The 12,378-nt window shown below is 37.7% G+C and overlaps 1 pseudogene across 1 annotated transcript; it reads right to left on the bottom strand.

Moving 5' to 3' along the window:
* Positions 1 to 2,375: 2,375 nt before the first annotated feature.
* On the bottom strand, positions 2,376 to 8,570 carry LOC149208664 (putative ABC transporter C family member 15; annotated as a pseudogene). Its single transcript, XR_016253070.1, has 11 exons — positions 6,217 to 8,570; positions 5,940 to 6,026; positions 5,094 to 5,794; positions 4,825 to 5,014; positions 4,391 to 4,547; positions 4,240 to 4,356; positions 3,915 to 4,129; positions 3,517 to 3,822; positions 3,321 to 3,384; positions 2,756 to 2,995; positions 2,376 to 2,652 (listed from the first exon to the last, which is right to left on the bottom strand). The product of XR_016253070.1 is annotated as a putative ABC transporter C family member 15 (transcript).
* Between the last annotated feature and the right edge of the window lie 3,808 nt (positions 8,571 to 12,378).

The raw sequence follows: 12,378 nt of genomic DNA, 5'->3' as shown, positions 1-12,378 counted from the left end.
ATAGCAACTAAGTACCCTTGATACCTATTTGGCTTCTTACTTTCACAGAATTTCCCTCTTGGAGCGATATGTCTTTCAGCATCTTCGAGAGTATTTTTGAGCTAGAAAGATATTTTCCTTGAGGTATAGGTATCACTAGGTGGTGGATCAATGGGATCCATTGGACCTTCAACATCAGGCATAGGTTCATCTGAAGGAGGTTCATCCTATTTTTCCACAACATCATCATTATTGTCCTTCCCTGGAGTGGGGAGATCTTGGGTCTTCCCAAGGGCAATATCTTCATCAAAGGTGACATCATGGCTAACTTCCACATCTCTTTGTCCAAGCACATAGATTCTATATGCCTTTGAATTCTCACTATAGCCCACAAATATACCTTTCTTCCCAGATGCTTCCAACTTGTTTCTTTTCTCTTTATACACATGAAAATACACAAGACATCCATATATTCTAAAATGAGAAACATCAGGTTTCTTACCAGTGAAAACTTCTTCAGGTGTCTTAAAATCCAGTTCTTGACTTGTGCCACACGTGTGAGAGAAAAGAGAGCCCAATAGTTGTACAAACCAATGGGAGTAGGAGAGAGAAGAATACGAGTGTTGATGATGATGCCAAATGAGTTGAGAGGTCACGGGTGAAGAGTCATGTCCATTGGGCTTCATGAGCCTCCATGATGATGTGGCCAACCTGAACAATTTGCACATGTGTGGGCATAAATTCAAAATCTCACACTTCTGCTTGTCCAAATGCGATGATTTTTATATCAATTTTGGTCTCTCTCATAAAGTGAAATTTAATGCAATCATCATCTCCATCAAATGAATTGTCCCAAGGTGGAATTTGGCCCTAGTTGCCAATTTTAACACTTTCGATCTTTCAATGGTCTTAAGTTCCAAATTTCACTCCACTAAAACCTAAACCCTTAGTAATGATGAGAAAGTTTTAAATGGGGGAGAAAGCATAGTATGAATTCTATAGAAAGTTTGGAATGATCCCTCATTACATTTTAATTGGCATGGAAAGAACATTAAACTAAGGAGATAACTCCCTATACTTTCATACAAAGGAGATAACTCCCTGTACTTTCATGGAATTGTTTTCAAAGTTTCAATTTTAATTTGAGAGCCACTCTTATAATCAATCACGTGCATTCTAAACTTTTCATTTAAACAAGACACAACTTTTCATTTAAACAAGACAATTTATACTTTTCATTTAAAAAAGACACTTTATACTTTTGTCAGTCAGTGTTGAACTTTTATCATAGTGAATTTAAAACATTTAATGGAGTATGAAACTTTTTAAAAGAAAATATTTAATTTTTGTGCCAAAAAAAATGTGTGCAAGTTCCTCCCATAGCTAAAGTGAAGTTTTAACTCTGATAAAAATGAAAATTTACCTCAACTAGGTGAATTAGAAGATTTTTTGAAGTTGATGTAGAATATCTTTTTTATATTGAAAATTTTAAATTTAAAAAAAAAAAAAAAAAACAAACAAACAAACAAACAAACAAAAAAAAACAAACAAACAAACAAACAAAACTTGTTAAACTGAATATTAGTTAAAACAACCACTCAAACCAATATTTTCATCGTTATTCAAAAGAAAAGATTACAAAATAAAATAAAATATATATCTATATCTATATATATATATATATATATATATATATATATATATATATATATATATATATATATATATATATATATATATATATTGAAAAAAATAATTAAATAAAAAATAAATTGCTTTTAAAGAACAAAAAGCCTATGTCTATTTTGTACATCTCTCATTTTTTCTTATATTTTTTTCCCTCTTTTGGGCATATTTGATGGTTAGATAGTAGAATTCTCAAATTCTTACTCATTGAAATATTAGGTAACTTTAAAAGTTTATAACTGCAAAATATTGTGAATAAAATTGAGTTGGTTCATTGCATGAAGGAAAAAAAACACATTAACAATTAGCCATCACTTATTATTAAGACCTATAAATAACAAGACCTATGAACCTTGACAAGTATATCATAGCTTGTTTGGTAGAAATGAGAATAAAATGTTGATGTGAATTGGCATAGTATTACTACATATAGAGGTCAGAACTAAAATAGAAACAAAAAAATGCAGATGTGAAACTCAAAATAATAGAATCAAAGCAGGAAAAAAAAGACAAATTAGTTAGAGGCACCTTAAATCCAACTACATTGCCTGTACAAATCCAAGTTGTCTGGAGTTCTCCAATATTACCTTGATTACCTTGTTGAAGTGATAAAAGTTACACAGGAAAAAGGGTAAACTCCATTTGTATATAACAAGTGAAAAATCATAACTGTCAAAGTCAGTGAAAGTCACTGATAGGAGTTATTGAACTCTTCTTAAGGACTTAAATATAGAATATTATCAGAAAATAATGAGCTTACATGGTAGCTCATAGTCTACTATATTGTATCTCTATATTGTACATTTATCCAGCTTGAGTTTTAGGGAAATGAAGATTTTTCTCCATTCTATTGTAAACCCAATATGACCAATGTCCAAAGCTCTAGTTAAGATATCTATTGGATGGAGTACTCTGAAACAAGTTTTGCAAATGCAGAAAATTTGTTGCTGAGTAGTTTGGATGGAGTGTCATACTCAGCAATTTGTCCTGATTCAAAACAAATACAAAAGTAAGTAAAAAATGAAATGTGTCCAAAAAAATAGTAACTGTAACAAAACACTAGAAAATAAACAACTAAAAAATGTTATACCATCCTTTAATAGGAGAACCATATCGCTCTCAATAACAGATGGAATCTGATGTGCTATAGTAATGACTGTGCAGGTAGAGAATTGGTGGCGAATTATTTGCTGAATAAACCCATCAGTTGCAGTGTCAACTGAGGTAGTTGCCTCGGCAAGGACCAGTATCTGACTTTGTTTTAGCAGTGCCCGTCCCAAACAAACAAGCTAGCATTGACCCACACTCTAGTTTCCTCCATTCTCAGACACTGTACAAGACAGACAAGCTGGCATTGACCCACACTCTAGTTTACTCCATTCTCAGACACTGTACAAGACAGACAAGCTAGCATTGACCCACACTCCAGTTTACTCCATTCTCAGACACTGTACAAGAGATCATTCCATTAAATTCGATTCTCAATTTTCATTCTAAGAAAAAGGGGTCCTACAGACCAGGTAGGTCTCAAAGACACCAAAAATAAAACAAAACATGAGCACTAAGATGGAAAGCAAATAGCAGAAATAGCCACTGTAAAAGGTTTTATTTTTCTCCTTCAGGACTTCCATTGAATGTGATAAAGACACATAGACCTGAGGAATCAAGTTTATTTTCTTTTGCTCGTACAATCTCACCAAGTTGGCACTTGTCCAAAGCCTGAAAGTTCAAGCAAAATTGAAGTAGATTCATAAACAATAAACTTATAGCAAGATCCACAGGGAAATATCTATATTCTTCAAGGCAAGAATAATTGATGCTAATGCTTATAGAATATGAATCAGAACTAACCTCCCAAATCTCATCATCCAAGCAATCTTCGAGAGGATCCAAATTATTTCTTATAGTGCCTTCAAACATTGTTGGTTCTTGGGGAATAATGCTTAATTTGGATCTTAGGTCATGGAGGCCTATGGATGAGATGTCGACTCCATCAATGACAATTCTGCCCGTTGTTGGTTCCACAATGCGAAAAATGGATTGAATAAGAGTAGATTTGCCACTTCCTGTCCGCCCCACAACTCCCACCTTCGTGCCTCCAGGGAAAGTGCATGTAAGGCCTTTCAAGACAAGCGGAAGATGTGGTCCATAACGCACCTGATTGTATGGATCAAATTTATAGATGAACTGACATGCAAATTACTAGCATTGAATGCGTGAAAAAGAGTCTATTTGTATTGAGTTCTGACCTGCAAATCAGTTAGATCTATCGTTCCTCTAGATGGCCAGTTGGAGTTTGGTCTACAATTCTCTATAATCACTGGTGACTCACTGGGAATTCGTGAATACTGCATTATTCTCTCCGCTGACAACATGTTGGTCTTCACATAACAAAGGCACCATATTATCCAGGCTTGTACCATGTTCAGACTTAGACTATATGTTACTGCCAACCCTGCAGTGCCTGTTAAGGTGCCATTTCGTTTACTTTCATATTTCATTATAAAGAATATGTCTAGTCTGCTGAGATCAGTTTAGGAAAAATAATTGTAAGCCAAGATAGTGCTTCTGTACCTACTTGGGCTAATAACACCAAAAAGAATGCAAACACAAGATTTGACAGAAAATCCATCCGAATGCCAAGCCACTCATTGGCTCCAACATTGTGGAGACTAGGTCTCATATATATATATATATATATATATATATATATATATATATATATCAATCAACTCGAGATTTCGTTCCATGAATCGAAATTCCTGGTCAAAACTTCTAATGGTGGCTGCTCCAGAGATTGATTCTCCAAAATGTTGTACGATTGGAGCTCTACAAACTGATGCCAGCCGAGCCAGTTCCCTAGCTGATGTTATGTAGTATTGCTGCATGCAAGGAAGGTCAGAGGAGTTACAAGAATTCTCTTATTACTATAAAAACCCAAAAGCATGGAAACAAAGAAATACAGATAAACTTTTGTCATGATAGAATCCTGATGCAACTTAATCTATTTGATAACATCCTTTTCAATCAGATTATGGGATCTACCTACAACAAACATTGAAGTAGAAATCAAACTCTCTTATCGCCAATTTATGTTCCTATAAGAAAATTAAAATTTGCAAGTTCGTATTTATTATTATTGAGAAATACAGAGAATACTTGATACCATATACAACTTGCAGCCACTGGGATAAACACAATGAAGACCTGCCAAGCAATATGAGACATGACTGCAATGATCCCCAAAAGTTGTATAAATGCAAAAGCCAATTCTCCTAGTTGAGAAGGAATCAATGTGTCCACTGCACTCTGATCAGTTGATGCCTGCCAAGAAACAGAGAGCTTGTTACTAACCCACTAGAATCAACTGATTTCCTCCTCTCTCAGGCAAGGTATTAGCCTATTAAAACAATAAATGTCAACTGAACCGATTCAGTATTCGCCCAGATGGAGTTGCATCAAAGAAGGATATTGGTGCACAAAATATACACCTGTGCAGAGTGCTAAAAAGCTGATTAGCAGTTTTAAGTCCAACCAATTAAAGAAGCATAGACCTCACAAGAACGCACAGGGAGATGCTTAATGTCAAAGCAACATAAACCAGAATGAAAAGGGACTTTCTCATAGGGGAACTCTCATTTTCTTTTGTAGAGGCTTCCGATGTCATCCAGAGGTTACTACATATTTGAAGTAGCTGACTTATTATTTGGGCTAGTAGTATTAGAGGTATCAAAGTACCATTGTATGCAGCAGTAATGTAAGACCAGTGTACCAACATGCTTACCCTGCCTCTCTCTCTTTCTTATTCTTGTACAAGCTGTGAATTTTTATTCTCTTTATCCAATCTTTCTTTGTGGTTTTCTAGTTCAACCTCTTCCTCTACATCTATTGAGTTCTGAACACCGCACTGCTCCAGTGTGTCACTGGCAGTAGCATTTTTCACTGCAGCTGTATTGCCAGGACATGAGCTTTCAACAAATCTCTCTGATGTGTACACTTTAGATTTCTCCATAGCAGAAATAGCTTTCAAAGCTTTCTGATGTGCACCAACTAATTCCACAAAATCTGTGCCTGATTGTAAGATGTCATCATATCTGCCAACCTGAGTAATTTCACCATCTCACATTACCTGTGAAGAATATCATTTACAGCAACAAAATATGGATCACTTATCTCCTCCTCTCAATAAATGATCAATAAGCCCACTGTCCCTTTACCAATTACATTGAAAGTTTTAATATCACTAGAGCAGGATGAAAGAAATTCAAACCTACCAGAATGATGTCAGCAGAGGGTAAAAACTCCACTTGATGAGTTACATAGACTAGAGTCTTTGAACCCAGAATACCAAGTATGCATTCCTATAACAAGCAAGTCCAATTTCTTAGATGTTTATGGACATGAATTTGCAGCGGCACAACCAGCAATGTATATTATCCAGACTGAACAATGAATTGCAGAGTGCTACTGTAGAGCTTCATCATTCCATCAAAACATTAAAACTAATTAATTCAGCAAACCTACAGTATGTAAAGGATAAGAGAAACATACTTGGAAAATATGTTTTCCGGTATGTGCATCCACAGCACTAAAAGGGTCATCAAAAATATAAATGTCTACATGTTGATATAAAGCACGGGCAATCTGTATTCTCTGTTTTTGTCCACCACTCAAATTTAACCCTCTTTCTCCAATGTCTATCTCGTCCCCATAAGGAAAAAGTTCAAGCTCTTTTTTCAATGCACAAGCATCAAGTACACTATTGTATCTAATAGTATCCATCTGCTTTCCAAAGAGAATAGCGTCTTTAATTTTCCCACTTTGTATCCAAGGAGACTGAGGGACATATGCTTTGGTACCACTTAAGCTAACAGAGCCTGATATTTTTGGTATTTCACCTAATATGCAGGATAAAAGGCTTGATTTTCCTGAACCAACAGTTCCACATACTGCAACCCTCATGCCTCTCTCTAGTTGGACATCTAAACCTCTTATAGTTGGACTAGAGGAATCGGGATTCCAAGAAAATATCCCTCCTTGGATTTGAATCGCGAAGTCTGTTGACTCCTTTGATACCTTTTCTACCCCATCGTGTTGCAGCTCTTCCTCCTGCAGAAAGGCCACAATGCGATCTATTGACACTTTAGTTTGAGCAATCTGAGGGATTAAGCCAGGAAGCATGCCCATAGCTCCCTGAAGTGTCCCATAGGTTGCGAGTGCAGAAAGAATTCTCCCTGCTGTCAAAGGCACTCCTATAAGCATACACGTACCAAAAGTTGCAACAATGATAAATATTGGTCCAACAGAGGAAACAGATGTTGTGATAGCTGATGCGTAAACATATTTTTGTAGCCAACTATATTCTGCCTGCCTCAAAATTTCTAGTTTCCGAAGAAATCTTGTCTCCCAAGCCTGCAATTTTAAGATCCTCATAATTTTTAATGTCTCCGATGTGGCCTTCATCCTTTTGTCTTTTTGTTCCATTATTCTCTCCTGAAATTTTGCTTGCAATTTTGCAAGTGGGAAATTTGGCAACATAACTGCAAATGAGGCTGCCAACCCTGAAAATGCTGCCAAGCCCAACGTCTGATATAGAATAATGAAGGCCAGAACAAATTGAAGAGGGAAAATCCAAATACTATGCATATAGTAACAGAAACATGAAACATTCTGAACATCTACACTCGTGTAGTTGATAATCTCTCCGCTTGTATGCTTCTGTCTTGACTGACTGGAAAGCAACAAGCCCTTCCTGTATATAATAGCTGTCAATGCTGCTGTAACCCGTAAAGTTAACTGATGTTGTTTGAAAAACCCTTGTCGCTGTGACAAAGACTCTAATACCTTTGCCACAAAAAAAGCACAAGCTAGCACATAGCCTTGACTTTCAAACTGTTTCATTCCACCTAGAAACTGAACAAAGGCATTTATAAAACATGGACCTACATATGATGCACAAGTCTCCAGTGCTGCTAAGAATGCAGTCAAAAGTACTTCCTTCCGAAAAGATAGGAGTAAGGCTTTTGCTAATAAGCCTGTATCACCTTTGGCCTCTAGCTGAGCTCTGAATTTAGGGTATAATTGGCCTGTCCTGTCCGCCTCTGCAAAGGGCTTTTATAACCAACAGCAAGCAAAGGACTCATCCAAGAAAATGACAGCCGACTGAGAAGGTTGGTTGTTGCATAAGTAGAGACTGCGTTAATGTTTCCACATTTTTGGGGATTGTCTTTCAAGAGAGGTTCTAGAATGGTCTGTGAGGAGGACTCTACACCACTTCTGGCACAACAACTAGTATAACACAAGCAAGCCAAAATGAGAACAGCCATAATTTCAACAAAGATATCAACAGCAACGCTTCTTTGTTTTGTCAACCGTTGAATGTCGAGGACGATGAAGAAAGCCTGCAGAATGAATGATAGACTCCACCACAACTGCAATAAAAGTGGAAACTTCTGTTTACCTTCTTTTCTGAAGGAGCGATGAACATAAGCTGACATTGTAACCCAAGTCAGAGCCTGGACAATATACTCGCCCACATTTTCAAAACCTTCAGGCCTCTCCTTCAGCCACCAATACATAGGGCTCCATATCCCAAGAACGCTATAGCATATACACAGAAAAATGCAACCACCTAAAGCCAGCTTTTGCATAATCCCCAGTTTAAACTTACTCGAAAAGCTGTTAAATGGAACAGGTGTAGGTGGCCGAGGTGTGCGAAATTTACACCTTGTCCAACACAGTTCAAGGATGACAGAAACAAGAAAGAGCAAATTAAGCCCAATTGCAAGTGCATGTCGAAAGAACTGCCCTCCAAAAAGAGCTCTAAGTCCCTGCCACCCAACTGTTTCACCCATTTCCAGCCAGAGGGTATTGTTATTCTTGTTTAGTGCCCCTATGGCTTCCATGACTGCAAACAAATAATTTACTAACAATATCAACAAAGTGCCTTATCAGTATATCTACTTCAGTACCCACATGAAAAAGTGCCAACAGAGCTCTTGGTTACCATTACCATTTATAAATGCACATACATATTGGGCTTCATACAACAAGGATGTTGCAGTGCAAAAACCTTCTTGTTTACTGGATTAAATAATTCTAGAAGCAGCATAAACATAACTAGCACTGAGAGATGGTGAGATTGAATAACAGGGCAATAACTGATACTTGTATACTTGACATGCCTGGGTAGTTGGCTGCATGCGCTCTCCCTCTTTCATTCTGGTGGGCAAGATGCAAACATTTAAAAGAACAGAGAAATGGGTGTATCAATTGAATGCTTTGTTAAAATATTTATTTTATTTTAATTTTTAATAATTTCTCAAGCTCATCCTACTGTCAGCTCATTGACATTGCCAGAGCTTCGTCTCCAATGTTCTTCTGGGTAACACATATCCAACGCAAACAACATGATTTCATGTAAGTTTTTTCACTATGTGTAGTCCTTTCAACACCATCATTGCTTTGGCATGTTTCTTTGTTTCTTTTCCTGTGCTCCATGCAAAATCTGGAGCGTAGGGACTCCATATTTAGAAAGGATAACCTACAAGACTGAAAACTGCATCTGGATGGCATATCTGGCATGATCTTGACTTTACGCACTGCATCAAAAACAATGTATTGAAAGCTCAGTTTAAACTGTCTTTCTGAATCATGAGGTGTTTTACATTCACTTGCTTTATTTCAAGTGCAATCAAACAACTATAGACTCCCAAACCTACCTAATGGAAAAAATTTGATGGAAATTACAACAGCGCAATAGATCTCTATTCTCTACATCTATTTGTTTCTTTTTCACTACCTTTCAAGAAGAACGAGATATGTGTCATTTAGAAAATAAGGAATAAAAACAAATCAACTGTACTTATTTATTGATGCATCCATATCAAGTCAATACAAAATAACCATGAAAAGAATCAGATGCTACTATACCTTGAACCTTAATTTTTCCAATAGTTTTCTTTGGCTTAGGAGCAATTCCTTAGGAGCAGTTCCTTCCAGGGCAGCATCTGCAGAATCATTTCTCAACAGTTCTTCCTGGTTGCAACAGTATTTGTTGTAGTCTATACAAGTTGCAGACATTTCAATTTACACAATTACTTAATAATATGCAGAGTATTACCTTCATTGTGAAAGAATTTGCATTTTCCGAACTACATGACAATTAAAAGAAATCAACAAAGACAATTTTGTTAATAACCTACCCAAAGGCATTACACAAAACAATGCACTCATTATGAAGGAATTCAGGAGCTTCCATGCGACCACTGGCCCATGCCAGGAGACAAAGACGCACACAGGCCTCATAGGCAATGAGGGCTTGCCAGGCTCCCTGCCCACTACACTCAATAATTGCAAGCACATTATTGTCAAAATGCATAGCAGATGAGAAATAACATCTATCTGATAAATAATTATTGATCTACATTAACATGAAAAACAAATCTTAAGACATCTTGGGCACGGACCAACTACAATCATGACAGCTGGCTCATGCCCAGAAACAAAGGTGCACACATCCCCATAGACAATAAGGGCTTGCCCACTACACTCAATGAATTGCAAGCACATTCAGGTCAAGATCCAGAGCAAATGAGAAGTACATTCTATCCCGTAATGAATCACTGATCCACATTAACATGAAAAATAAATATTGAGGCATCCTGATTTTTTCTTTTTATATATCAACACACACAAGACCTTAGGTAGGAAGAAACAGTCAAACCTGAGGTGAAAAGTGGGTGGCTGGCTTGCTGAAACTGTTGATTGCCGGCAAGACCCTGCTGCCTCTCTAACATTCACAGAAGCCGGCCTGTGGTGTACATTGTAAATTTGGGATTCCATATATCTGTGTCTACCTCGGCTCTCATATTCCTGATCAGCCATCCCGTTTTGCTTACCACCTGCTCTCATATTCCTGATCACCCATACCGTTTTGCTTACCACCGGCCTGTTCCTTTAGACAGGGCACTCTGTTTGAATCTAATGAAAACTGGTATTCGAATCGTATCCACCGATGGTATTTGAGTCTTGTTTCCACTCATGGTATTTGATTGTATTTGATTATTTGATTATGATATGTATACCATATAATCCATGGTATCAATCCAATCCAATCCATCCATAAATGATTCCTCAATTTAATAAAGAGTTTTCTTCTTTCTTTTGTTGTGTTGCGAGGCCCTTCTTTCTTTTCTTATGTTGTGAGGGATTCACTGTGTTGTGTATTCTCTGTTGAATGTTTAGTTACATCATTCACTGTGTTGAGTATTCTCTGTTGAATGTTTAGTTACATCTGTATGTTTTCTCTCCTCATGCTCCTAAATCTTAATCCCTGAGATCTGGATCACTATTTCTCTACGCTACATAGCGCCATGAATACACGACCTCATGCTGTTATGCTCCCTTTCCCTGCTCAGGGTCACATTCACGCCATGATGCAACTCTCTAAGATTTTATATGCTCGAGGCTTCTATATCACCGTCATTACCGAATACATACAAGAGCGCTTCGTCGTATCCGGATCGGTGGACTCTGTTAAATCTTGGCTCGGATTCAGATTCGAAGCTATTCCAGACGACCTACAACCATGCAGAAACGAATTGAACGAGATTTCCTGCCGATATACATGAAATGGAAAAAAGAGAACAAGAGAACCCAGATGCCAGATGCCATGCGCGGCCAGGGGATAATGAATCGACTTCGAATCAAACGGTGAATATTAATTCCATCGTCTAACAACGAAATCAATGGTGCAGGAAGGTACAGAGTGGCACTGGAGGGGAGTCCTTCCCAGAGGAACGCCTTACAGCGTAATGAAACAAAAACACAAGTCTCCATCACTTATTTTCCTGAACAAAAAATCAGTAAATGAATAGTGCGGAGATATCACCATCCTCCACACTCTGAAAAAATAACTATCAAAACATAAGATTTGAAAATAATAAAAATTTGCCAAAGGTGTCTCTATATCAACCCCGGGTGGATGTACCAATGTTGACTTTTTAGTTTTTTTACAAATGGACGATTGCGATGGTGTTTGAAGGAATATCCTTCCACTTAGTTTGGAGCATGGAGTGGTGACATAAAAATATTTGAAAGGTATAAAAATTAATGGAAACATGAGAGGTGAAGCGTTTCCATTCTCCTGCATCGTGGCGATCGTTTGTATCTACCTCCCTCGTCTTCATTTGTCTCTACCTCCCTCGTCTTGAGATTGCGTATGGAAAATTAAAGGTCGCGGTGCTTGTGTACTCTCACGGAGGAGGTTTCTGCATTGAATCGGCTGCATCGCCACTTTATCACAACTATCTTAATAAAGTGGCTACAGAGGCCAAGGTGATTTGTGTTTCGGTGCAGTATCGAAGAGCCCCTAAGAATCTCCTCCCTATGGCGTACGGTGATTGTTTTGGCGTTTCGAACGGCTTGACCACCAAGCAATGGCACTTGAAGGGGTGTCTGTGGATCCGTGGCTCACTTCCCATGCAGATTTCAGAAAGGTTTTCTTGGCTGGAGACAGTGTCGGGGCCAACATCGTGCACCAGATGGGAATCCGTGTGATTCAAAGGCATTGGGACGACATGTGCTTAAAGGCCATTCTGGTCCACCCGTTTTTTTTGGAAGAAAAGAACAAATCACATCTGAAGTGGGGAGGAATGTGTAGGTGGAGCATTTAGTTAAGGTGGTAGATGGACACTGGAGCATCTCTCTTCC

This window comes from Pinus tabuliformis, chromosome 1_2 (assembly GCF_031772625.1).
Source record: "Pinus tabuliformis cultivar Carrire ecotype Pingquan chromosome 1_2, CPIR1, whole genome shotgun sequence".
Taxonomy (NCBI): domain Eukaryota; kingdom Viridiplantae; phylum Streptophyta; class Pinopsida; order Pinales; family Pinaceae; genus Pinus; species Pinus tabuliformis.
This window is presented reverse-complemented; position numbering and strand designations above follow the sequence as displayed.